Below are 12,478 nucleotides of genomic sequence, written 5' to 3' on the forward strand. Positions count from 1 at the left end.
CACTAGCGATGGTCACAAACTGAAAGGGGTCAATGCACACAACGCAGGCGGCCCCTGACTCAGTCACGCGTGTCTGTCTGGTCATATTCATGACCTCGTCCCGAAACCTGACTCTTAGAAAAGCCTTCTCTTAGAATTGCCACATCCAACTGGCAGTAACGTTTCAACTCTCTCTGTAAGTTAAACACACTTCCCCGGCATTCTTCATACCAAACCAAAAACTCGGCTTTCTCGCACGGCAGCATGTAGTTAACGCCGTAAAGTTCAGGCGGAGGCATCGGTCCGACATAATTTTGGTTTTCTGCAGTGTTCATCAAGTGTGGAAAATGACCCTTACACCTGGGGAACCCCATGGCGGCCGGCAGTTTGCTGAATTTCATAGGCATAAAGTTTAAAGAATCGATAAATCGTATGTTCAGAGCTTTTACGGTCATACACATTATCTTACCACCCTGATTAATTAGTTCAACGTCCATCTTTTCAGCTAACAACTGCCTGATCACTAGGTAATTGTCATATCCCTTGCCATTGTGCGATATGAACATATGGTTTTTGAAACGTCTATCGATAAATTTACACACAAAATCCTTTAGACAAGTTTCACCATAAAATTCCCAGCTGCGTTTATTGTCAATATGAAGGGCGTGGACGTAATTTGGTATGTGGGTCCCCGTTTCCTGCATGCATTCAAAGTCGAAAAAAATGTACTTGTTTGAAATTTTGGGGTTGTCCAAAGGCGGTATGTAGCACAAATGTGTGTCCGGGGTGTCGATCACGTTGTTACAACGCGAGCACAGTTTCTCTTTACATCTGTGACTTGCGAGGTTATAAACCCCACATTTCTCACAAAAGACCCTGCGCTCACACTTACTCACACCCGTCGCCGCATTCCGCAAGTGTCTCGCCAAACACTGTGAGCTACGACAAAAGACCTTACAGGCCGGGCAATTCTGAATTTCAGCATCAATTTCACAACACTGGGGATCTAAACAGGTTTTACAAGCTTTAACACAGGTGTGTGCGTTCTTGTGGCTATACGCTGCGTGGCAGTTAGTGCAAAAATACGCCGCCCCCACAAAAGCTTTAATATTTAAAACCCCATAAAAATGCTCTTCATGCAGTAGAACAAAAAGTATTTTAGAATTTGGTGGTGTGGGTCCCGTTGTAAAATATTTCCAATCACCCTGGTCGTGGTACAAAATTTTAATAACCACCTTTAAAAGTTTTTCAAAAGCGGTAATGTCTGACAAACTAATTTTCCGATTCTCTGGAAAACCCAACTCTTTGTGCATTCGTTTAGTGCCCTGTAACATTTCCCCATCAGTACAACCCTCATTCAACAAACCGTACACACTCCCGGCGAAACACAGATTACCGCCCGTGTAATGTAAGTCGATAAGGTGCGCTTTTTTCTGCGCAATTACCCGGCTGTACAGAACGGATTTAAATCTTCGGCGGGCACCCCCCTGCATATTCCTAACTATTGTCACCACTAAGTGGAGGGTGTCATCGGTGAGAACCTCTGTGTGGCTCTGTAAGAGGTCCGAGATGTGGCTTAAAAAATCGGCCGCATTTAATTCTCCGGGGTGTCTCCTGCGTGAGAACAAGGGTTTGTTAAAACCACCCGCTGTCAAACGCAGCTGTACAAAATCATTCGCCCCGATGTTTGGAGAAAGTTCATCCAATATTCTCTGGACTGCACCATGCACAGCATCTATAGCCTGTACATACGAGGTTATTCTGTCGAGATTAACAAAACGAAATTCTTCATGGTGCTCTGTTGCTCTAAAATTATTATAAGACCTGTTATAACGACGTATACACTCCAGGAAAACCATGGGGTCTCTATTCACCCCGGCACCGCCACCAACCTGATTCAGATCGTTCAGTACAACCGGTTCTGGGTTACCACCATCCTGTTCTGCCACAACAACCTCGGGCCTTAAGTTATTTTCTACCACTGCATTTTCATTGCGTGGCTCGGGCGACCCTTGGGAAATCTGATGCCTCGCTCTGAATCTTTGACGACGCAACAAACATGCTTTTGCCAGTTTAATTCTTTTATTTATGTACAAAAGCTTGCGGTTGGCAAGCGGTTGGTCTTTTAAGCACTTTTTAGACCGCATGTTTAGTCATTTATCACCGGGGATTTGCACCGATGAAGCATGAAATAGCATCAACAGGTTCTGAAATCCAGAGGTTAGATCGGCATCCTCTTTAGAAATTATATCTAAGAGGTTAGCGGTGAAAATCTGGATCGGTTTTGGAAACAAGGTCTGTACACCGGGTAAAACCGCTCTTAGACGCTCTAAAGCTCGTTTTTTGGTCACCTCACTAGTGCTCGCCGTTGTTAGTATCTGTGTAATACCGCTCACGGAATCTAGCACATCACCCAACACCAAGTCTTTAGGCGCGTTATTATTTCGCTCCGCAGGCTTGACACGTCTGGCTTTGGTCGACCTCTTAACAGTCGTCTCGGATGCAGTCACCACCTTGGGTTCCGACGTTTCCACCGCATTTGTTTCACCGCGCGTCGATACAGATGCTGTGTGAAAAAATAAGACTTTTTATTACCACGCCAATGCTCCACATCTCACAATCTGAAAACAACACTGTGATAAAAATAAAAGACTTTTCAACACAACAATCAATGAAATCTAAACTGTCAAAGTCAGAAAACTACGATAACTATGATAAAAACGCCACGCATATGGTGCATCATTACACAAAGGGCTGTGGGTGAATGGAGCAAGTTACACGGCCATGTTGTTACACCGGTTTCCTTGACTTCGGTGGTGGCGCTACTGGGTCAAGCGGCGTGCTAACGGCCTGTAGACCCACGCACACACCAGTCGCTTTTAACTTTAAAAGCTAGGCAGTTTTAAAATAAGGTTTTTTAACACCCCCAAACAGAAAACTCCGCGAAGTAGGATCTTTCAGAGAATTAACAGCCTAACAAAAGAAATAACGTTTACCGTAAGTGGATCATAACACATCTTGACCACGCTTAAATTATATTAACCTTTGCCTGTTGGTTTCAGCCGTTTTGAGCTCGATGCCCCAGTTAACTTGTTGGCGCGCCGCAGTTTATTTCTTGAAGGTCCGGGGTCTGCACGGAGTGGGAAAATACCATTAGTGAAAAATATAGAAAAACGGTATGTATTTTTATTATAGACATGTTTAAATGACCAGGCTAAAAGAATGTTTTATATAATACCAACCTCTTCTCTCAGGCGCTCTGATAATATCCCCCGCACCGTCTGGTATGATGTGAACATCGGCCTGTGTCACCACAAGGTTTTGGGTTGGTAATGCAAACCCCAAACGGGGTTTTTTAAATGTGTGGCGACTTGTCCCTTCGCCCGCGTCTGTGGAATAGACACATACGCGTTTTGGTGCGGCGTATATACCCCTGTGTCTTTAAGACTCACATGGTCGTAAAGCGTTATTCAAAACATTGTCGTAATTACTCACCGGTGTTGTGCTGCACCGTAACTGGTCTTTTCACACCCGTGGTTTTCGGGGCTATTGGAAATGAATGGATACACACAGTCACGACCACATTACGGCACCAATCCCGGGTAATTCCATTATATTCATTCAATATTGCCTAGTATACAAATATTATACAACGTTTTGTAACTATAGCTAACACGAGACATGGACCGCGACGTTGTAATTGTCTCGCAATAAGCCAGATATACATACCGCTGAAATTCGTGGAATCCGCGGCTTCGTCTATCAAGTCGAACAGTTCTAATTCTGTAAACAGACTATCTTCAGACTGTTGCAATTGATCGGCGTGGTCCATTCTGAAGAGTTAGGCGATAACGTGAGACTGTAGGAATTGGAATGCAGCTAAAACTTCGCCTGTTAAACCGCTGGTACTTATACTCAAGCCGCTAAACATTCTCTTCTAAGAAACACACATGGTCCCCCCATAAAACCATTAATCTTAGGTATCGTTGGGGGTGCACGTACTGGTCTGTAGAAATTATTTTAAGAAACATTTTAGAAAACGTTTTAGACCGTTATAATGTTAAAATCTATATTATTTTAAGACATACAACGGTGTCTAAAATTTCATAGCTGTTAAAACGTGGCGAAAATGTACCGCGTTGTCTTTGTTTGATTCACCAACAGACCGCTAAGAATATTATCAAGCAAAATGTTTTTATTATGTATCTGTTCTTTATAGGGACGTGTTCACAAACCAAGCTTGACGTTTTGAGGTTTTATTTTTCCGCGCTGCGCTGTTAAGAACATTTTTGCGTGAAATACATGTGGTGCTTGTAAATTAGAAAACTTTACATGAATTTAAAATGTTTGTAAACTTTCACTGTTGTCAATTTTAGCACCCCCCTCGGCATTCCAGAGCCTGTAACTAACCCCTCCCCACACCCCGTCTCCAACATCATCACAATGCATCTCTACCGGGAAACAATTTTAAAACTTTAAGAACAATCCGTTACAGTCTGTAGAACAAAACCCACCATTTGTTGTCTGTTAACACCTTAAAGACTTTTATGCTGGCGCTGTGGGGAAATTTATCCCAAACTTTCGAAAAAGCTGTCGCGAATGTGTTATTAAAAATAAACTGTGTCTTATTACGTTATTTTAAAAACTTTAAGACCAACCCCGCGTGTTTAAAATTTCTTGTCGGGTGAAACACATCATTTGTGTTTGCGTTGTGTGTTAATACTTTTAAAGTTTAAAACTTATAAACTGATAAGCGAATATAGCGCGTTATAATGTTAAAATCTATATTATTTTAAGACATACAACGGTGTCTACATTTCTTAGCTGTTAAAACGTGGCGAAAACGTGCCGCGTTGTCTTTGTTTGATTCACCAGCAGACCGCTAAGAATATTATCAAGCAAAATGTTTTTATTATGTATCTGTTCTTTATAGGGACGTGTTCACAAACCAAGCTTGACGTTTTGAGGTTTTATTTTTCAGCGCTGCGCTGTTAAGAACATTTTTGCGTGAAACACATGTGGTATTTGTAAATTAGAAAACTTTACATGAATTTAAAATGTTTGTAAACTTTCCCTGGTGTCAATTTTAGCACCCCCCTCGGCATTCCGGAGCCTGTAACCCCCACTCGGCATTCCAGAGCCTGTAACTAACCCCTCCCCACCCCCGTCTCCAATATCATCACAAATCATCTCTACTGGGAAACAATTTTAAAACTTTAAGAACAATCCGTTACAGTCTGTAGAACATCACCCCACCATTTGTTGTCTGTTAACACCTTAAAGACTTTTATGCTGGCGCTTTTATGCTGTGGAAATTTATCCCAAACTTTCGAAAAAGCTGTCGCGAATGTGTTATTAAAAATAAACTGTGTCTTATTACGTTATTTTAAAAACTTTAAGACCAACCCCGCGTGTTTAAAATTTCTTTTCGGGTGAAACACATCATTTGTGTTTGCGTTGTGTGTTTATACTTTAAAACTTATAAACTGATATGCGAATACTTCTCGCTCTCGATAAATCGGGGGGGGGTCATCACAACCAATTGTAAAATGTCTTGTGTTATGTAGGCGTTTTACACCATTGGCGCATATTCTTAAACGCTCCGACCTGACAGGGCCGCAGTGCGTGCTTGGCGCTGTCAGACACCACAGAGCTGCTGAGATGGCTTCTTTGTGTGGAGAAACAACGGGGTCCGCTACTCTACAAAGCGAAGAGGTAGGCGGCTAAAATATTTTTTCGGCTCGTGGAATTGTTGTATTGGTGCTTAGCGTATGTCATTTTAATACTTGGTCTTCTTTTTAGCAAAACCCGAACCCACCCTCTGAACCCTGTGACAGCGGTGGGGGTGTGCGTTCAGCTGGGGTACCAGATGTTGAAGAACAGCCGGGTGCTAGCGATGATACCACGCTACAAATGGTAAATATTAACGAAAAACCTTAGCTCAAAAGTGTAAATGCTCGGTATTTTAGGTGCAAAGCATGTCTATTTTGTTAAGCCTTCCTTTTCTTTTTCCTTTAATAGAATAAAGAGGATGTGGACGGGTCAATCTTCAGCCTACCGACACATGTGAATGTCTCGTGTCTATGCTTGTGTGTTCGCCCAAATGTTAATAAAGCTGATGCCCCTGTCCCTAATGAGCCCGATGTTATGCCCCAGATTGTGAAAGCAGTAGTTTATTGCATCTTCAAACACTGTTTAAAGGGGGTCCTGGTTGATGACTGCCCGGCCTGTTTGATTGACCATCCTGGGCAGCGGGGCCACACATGTCTGTCTGTCGGCTACACAGATGGGTTTGAAGATGTGACGTTTGCCCCATTAGAAATTTATAAGTCTCTCAGTTTAGCCCGAATTTTATCGGTTGTTCTGTACACCGCCCGGTGTCTGGGTTCGTACACCATTACAAATGACACTGAGCGGGGCATAAAACAGTTGCTAAAAAATATAATTGAGGACCACTCCCCATACGAGCATGTACACGCCACCCTTGAACAGCTGGATGAAAAATTAGTAGACGTGACTTTTGATGTGTTGCAAAAGAAACACTATTCTTATTTTTACAGACGCAAAAAAAAAGATCTATGTAAAATGTGAATACAGATTTCACTCTGTTTTACAGACCCGGGTGTGCCATCGACCGAAGAATGAAGAATTTCGAATGTATACGTCTGAATTCTTACTAAGAGTGCTTTACACACTTCTCTCTACAAAGCTTGATATGCAAAACAAAGAGTCGAATGCTAATGTCCTTAAATTTGTTAAAGAGATAGATGCGTATGTCGAGAACTTGAGTGAAATTATTACAGATCTGATGTTTTCAGATCAGAAAAGGAAGCCTGGGGGGTTCTACAGTGTGTATTCCAAAATACAGCGTGTTTTGCACAGAACCTGTGGTAACACTATCCCGCTGGTTACGCAGGCAAATTTTTTTGCCCTGCTCGATCGGATCGCCCAGTGTGGTTCGCATGGCTTTAGACACGGTGAGCGGAAGGGGGTTATGAATGCTTTTTCAGATGCCGCAGTTTCTCAGCAGTGTGGGGGTGGTGGTTACGTGTACCGAACTAATTTTCCGCACCAACATTTAATTGTTGAATGCAAACAGGAGCCGGTAACGCATGTGTGCTGCGTTGTTTCACTGTTTGAAAACCCCTGTTGAAATAAAGCGGTTCACATTTCACATACTTGCAAACTGGAGTCTGTAAGTTGTGTAAAAAGTGCTGCTGTGCTGTTTCTGTGTTTGAAAACCCACTGTTGAAATAAAGCGGTTCACATTTCACCTGGTGTTTGCCCGGCGATTTCTTTCCATGAGACTTTACGCAGTCAGTGTGTGTGGGTGCTTGCACCCCGGCTGTTTTGGAGACACGGCTTCTGCAGCATATAAGCAACCACGGCCCAAGCGTATTTAGACAGCATGTCTATACACATTAAGATGTAACAGAAACCGTCGTTGAACGCGTGGTGTTCTCTCATGTCCACCAAGTCGGCCTGCCACTGCCAGTCCATTTCGGACACCAGCGTCCTGTTAAAACGTACGCGCGCCGGCTTGTGCAGCGTATAAGCAGCCTGGCCGGACAGCCACTCGACCACCCGGCCGCGGCTGGCGCCGCGCACACCCCGGGATCTCGCGGCCCGCAACAGACCCCCTGCGCCGCCGTAACTGCCCGATTTCCTAGGGTTATAATAGAGCGCACTCAACCCCGCGGCAGACATGCTCCCCATTCCAATCCAATACACACTCGCACACACTCGCACACACCCAGGGATGCGCCGGCTGGGGGCTTTGGGACCCCGAGGCGCCGGGGCGACCGGCCGGTGGGGGTTCCGACCCACACCATTGGCTCCTGAGGGGGCGGGACATGCACAAATAACAACACGCCATTGGATGGCTGGGGGGCGGGACAACCAAACACCGCGGACGACCATTGGATGGAAAAGGGGGCGTGGTGCCTGTCAAAAGTTTGACGAAAGGTGTCGCTTTATACTACTCCTACCTTTATCAGAAATATTTATGCATCAAAGCCTTTACTGAAGATATTACTAATTAAGTTATTAATTAGTATTAATAATGGATGACTTTGGACAAGCTGTATACTCAAAGTATAATTTCTTAAGCACATTTGTACAAGCACTTGGAATCTGTCCAAGCCATACTTTGTCAGGCATTTTGTTTTACTTCAACGGGCATAAAAACGTCCTTGCTTTTAACAGGGCGTTTCATATTTTAACTACGAAAATGATTTAAAATGCTACACCTATCATTCAACTAGAGCTTAAAATATCGCAAGGATCCTCAAGAGCACAGCAAAGAGTGTATTAAAAGACACTTGTATTTATCAACACTTTCTTTTCCGTATACCAGATTTTATGGAACCACTTCAGAGGGGTGTTCCAGGAATTGGCACTTTAAAGAAAAAAATACACACCAGTATTACATTTCTCCCTAAACATTGTAAGCTTCGAAGTCTTTAACTAACGTGATACCGGAGTCAACAAGCATACTTTTAGAATTTGATTAAAAGGGAATATAATATGGAATCGCGTATCTCAAGAAATTAATAACGATATAATTATATTCATGTTGCAAAAGAACTGCAACGGACATAAAAACTCCCTTGCTTTTAACAGATCGTTCCATAATTTCTATCTATGAAAATGCCAGGTGAAAGGATTTGTAAACATATTTTGTTAAAGCAAGTCAGTTTTTTCCGCTGCACATAAAATACATTTTTCCAAGAAAGTTTAGCCTTTGTCACTAATGAAACCACTAAATAAAGACATAAATATAGAAATCTTAAGATTTGTTTTATTTAATGTTGGTAGCAGGATGAACTGTCAGAGTGCATATTTTGTGGCAGAGTTGCTGCAAGATGTTAACAGTGAAAAAGGTATTTAGAAATGAGTTATTTCAAGATGAAAAAGAAAATATACACGAAACATGGTTTCATTATGACCAGAATCGGTCTTGAGATATTTTTAACTTGATTTACAGTATTTGAGAGGTATGTCTTAACACGATACTACAGAGCTTAAGTACTGCTCACGTATATGTTTCTAGGTTTATATTATGCATTTCATACGGTCAAATTACTTTTGAGCAACTAATAAGAAGCGCGAAACGGTATGCGTTTTAGTTTCGTTTTGTGCTGGGACCCGTGGATTGATTAGAGATATCAAGTACATACAAGTCATTTTTTAAATGTTGTAGTTCGTCTTGAAAAAATGTTACGAGTACATCATCTATCAACAATTACACAGGATCTGTTTCCATATTGCGGATTTTGGTTACGTAATATTATTTTCTAGATTTCACGTTGTGAATATGATGGGATGTCTGATGGGATGTTTCTAAAAATCCATCCTCTGTAAAACGTCTTCTCTAGTTGTCCTGCATATGTATTCGCTAATGAAGCTGTGTGTTCTGAGCCTGGATCTCTACATTTCTGTATGAACCAGCTTAGAGGGCTAAAGACAGCTTGTGTTTAAATTGAGTGTAAGGCAATTTATGCTTCTAAAGTCATGGTCAGCATTTATTTTTGTACTGTGCTGTAAACTTGTTCTGTGCCAAGTCACATTATTTTATAGCGTTTTTATAGCGTTATCAAATACGGTGTTACTGTAGTTTCCTGACTCTCATGTCACATGGTCTGTGATTGAAACCTGTAAAACCGGTTTAATTTGTCAAAGCCAGCACTCTTCAGGTGTGAGGGTCTTCTGCTCAGAATGAAACGCTAAAATGTTTGTGTATATTCTAATGGTAGTGGGGGCAGGGTGTGTGGGAACAGGTTTGGTTGAAATTGCATTGGAGATCTATGTTCTTCACACCTGAAACATTTTCTCTGAAAGCATTTTCTTTGCAGTTTAACCGATCTTGTTACAGCATGTTACAGTTTACTATTATTAACCATATTAATTTTAAGTGCTTAATGTAAAATCTTGTAAAAATATATTTTCATTGTTCAAATATACATTAAGTCTGACTATCATATAATAAGTTAAATACAAAACTAAAGAAAAAATAGGGTTAAATATAATTCAAAATATTTTGCTAACAATGTTAACTGTTTATGAATAATAAAATGTATTAACTAAGGAGTAGGATGGCACAGCTGTTAGTATGTTTTTTGTTTTGTTTCTTTTTCATAAATACAACAGTAGTACCTGATGTCTCAGTGGCTTTCAAAATTAAATTCTGCATGCAAACCTGTGAACTAGAAAGATAACTAAGATATCCATCCATTATATTCCATAATATCCATGAAAAATATGGTGCTGAAATATGTGTGACGCAGTGGTGGCCTGACACGGTGAGGTGCGCTGGCAGCTGTGTGATGCAGTAGTGGTCGGGTATGTAGAGGTGCACTGGCAGCTGTGTGGTGTGACGCTGTGGTGGCCTGGCAGGGTGAGGTGCGCTGGCAGCTGTGTGATGCAGTGGTGGCCGGGCACGGTGAGTTGCGCTGGCAGCTGTGTGGTTTGACGCAGCTGGTGGCATGGCACGGTGAGGTGCGCTGGCAGCTGTGTGGTGTGACGCAGTGGTGGCCTGGTACGGTGAGGTGCGCTGGCAGCTGTGCACTTCACAGATGTGCACCACACAATGTTCTGTTAATTATTATAATGCTGAGATATAATAATTTTCCTGGATCTTCAAATAAGTTTTCTGTTATTTAACAGTTCTCATGCTATAGGTTTCCTCTCAGTTAATTAATATCTACACAAGTGATTTTGTAATCTTTCTGTAATTTCTGTATATCTAATTTCTGTGAGTGTAAGGTTGTTTTTAAAAATGCTTTGTGAATTTCTCATTCTAAATTGTTTAAATATTAGTCTTTAATATTATTAATAAAAATGGAGGAATAGTTCATGTTCATCTTCTGTAAGTATTTTACAAAATTTTCTATGTGCAAACATTTTACTGCACAAAGTATTTAATTAATTTTCATATATTGCAATCAGTGAGTAAACATATTAGAGTAAACTTGATAATTGATATCTCACACACAAATCCATTATACTGGGGAGAATTACTCCTACAAAGTAATAATGCAATGCATTTAAGTTAATTATTTTTAATTTCTTACAAGAAAGTAGCAGTTGTTCAGGGGTTGTAGCAATTCTGCCTTGCAGTGCTGGGGCCACGGGTTCAAATTTCAGGCCTAGGGTGCTGTGTATAGTTTATATGTTCTCCCTATGTCTGCTTGGGTCTCCTGCAGGTGCTCCGGTTTCCTCCATAGTCCAAAACAAAAAACATAGTGCTAGTTTAATTGCCGTCTGGGCATAATCCTATGTGTGCATATATGCCCTACAATGGACTGGTGTCCTGTCTGGAATGTACCCTGTCTTGTGCCCGTTGCTTGCCAGGATAGGTTCTGGCTCCCCCGTGACGCTGAATTGGAAGAAGTGGTTAAAAAATGGAAGGGATTGGACAAGTAATTTCACACAGTAATTATATCGATACTACAGTACATAGATACCTAAATGATTACAATTTAACATGACTTCCCCACAACATTTTAATTATTAAAATCCCACACACATATAAATAGTAACTACAATGCAATAGTTAAAGTTTAGGAATTTCCTTACCACTGTATGACATAACTATAATATTTGATTTGATAAACAGTTTCAAAGGACAGTGCACAAAGCATATACCATAACGTGGCTTGTATACTTCACCATTCACACTATATCCTGAATTACACATTCAGTATGATTGAGTTTTAATTGAACAAGTATTTTAACTATGCTTTTTGTCCTTAAATAACAGGTGACCTTTTTAGCAGTGCAAACCATGCTACTTTATTAATCAGGCTACTTGGTTCCCATGGTTTCCCACTACAGCAGGATGGTACTGTATATTTCATGGTAACCATACTGTACCTACCTCAAGGTTTGTGTATTATACAAACCACTTCTGCACATTATACTACTATTTATACTGGCAAATACTTGTGTCTTTCATTGCAAATTGAAGATTTCAAGGAATAGAGTTTGTGTACATTTTCAGCATCAATTTTTCTGAAGGACAGATTTCCTTCTGAATTGAATTAATCCTTGCTGACTGAGTTTAGGTTGCTTCAGATCAAACAACCCAAGTGGGAAATCATTTACTGGATTTATGGGCTCCCCATGTATAAAAACTAACTAACATTTACATGAGTGTTAGAAATAATCATGAAACAGTTTGACAAACTTGTTGCAAAATAGGCAAACTGGTGCATGTAGAGAAGACTCAAACTTACAAAAAAGTTTAGTGCCCTCTTCACTCAAACTTCTGAATGGTTTCTATCAATGGAAATTTGTATTTAAGGTAAATGTACTTTTTATATAAAAGTACATTCAACTAATATATCACCATATTTCTGTTTTTACAACATTTTATAAAAGTACAATTTTGTCAGAAACCCACAAGTTTCTCACAAAAATTGTATCAGAACTTTCATCGTTGTTTTTTGTATAAAATTTAAAAATAAAATCACAAAAAAGGCAGATATGCCCACAACAT

This window comes from Lepisosteus oculatus, chromosome 1, assembly GCF_040954835.1.
Source record: "Lepisosteus oculatus isolate fLepOcu1 chromosome 1, fLepOcu1.hap2, whole genome shotgun sequence".
Lineage (NCBI taxonomy): Eukaryota > Metazoa > Chordata > Actinopteri > Semionotiformes > Lepisosteidae > Lepisosteus > Lepisosteus oculatus.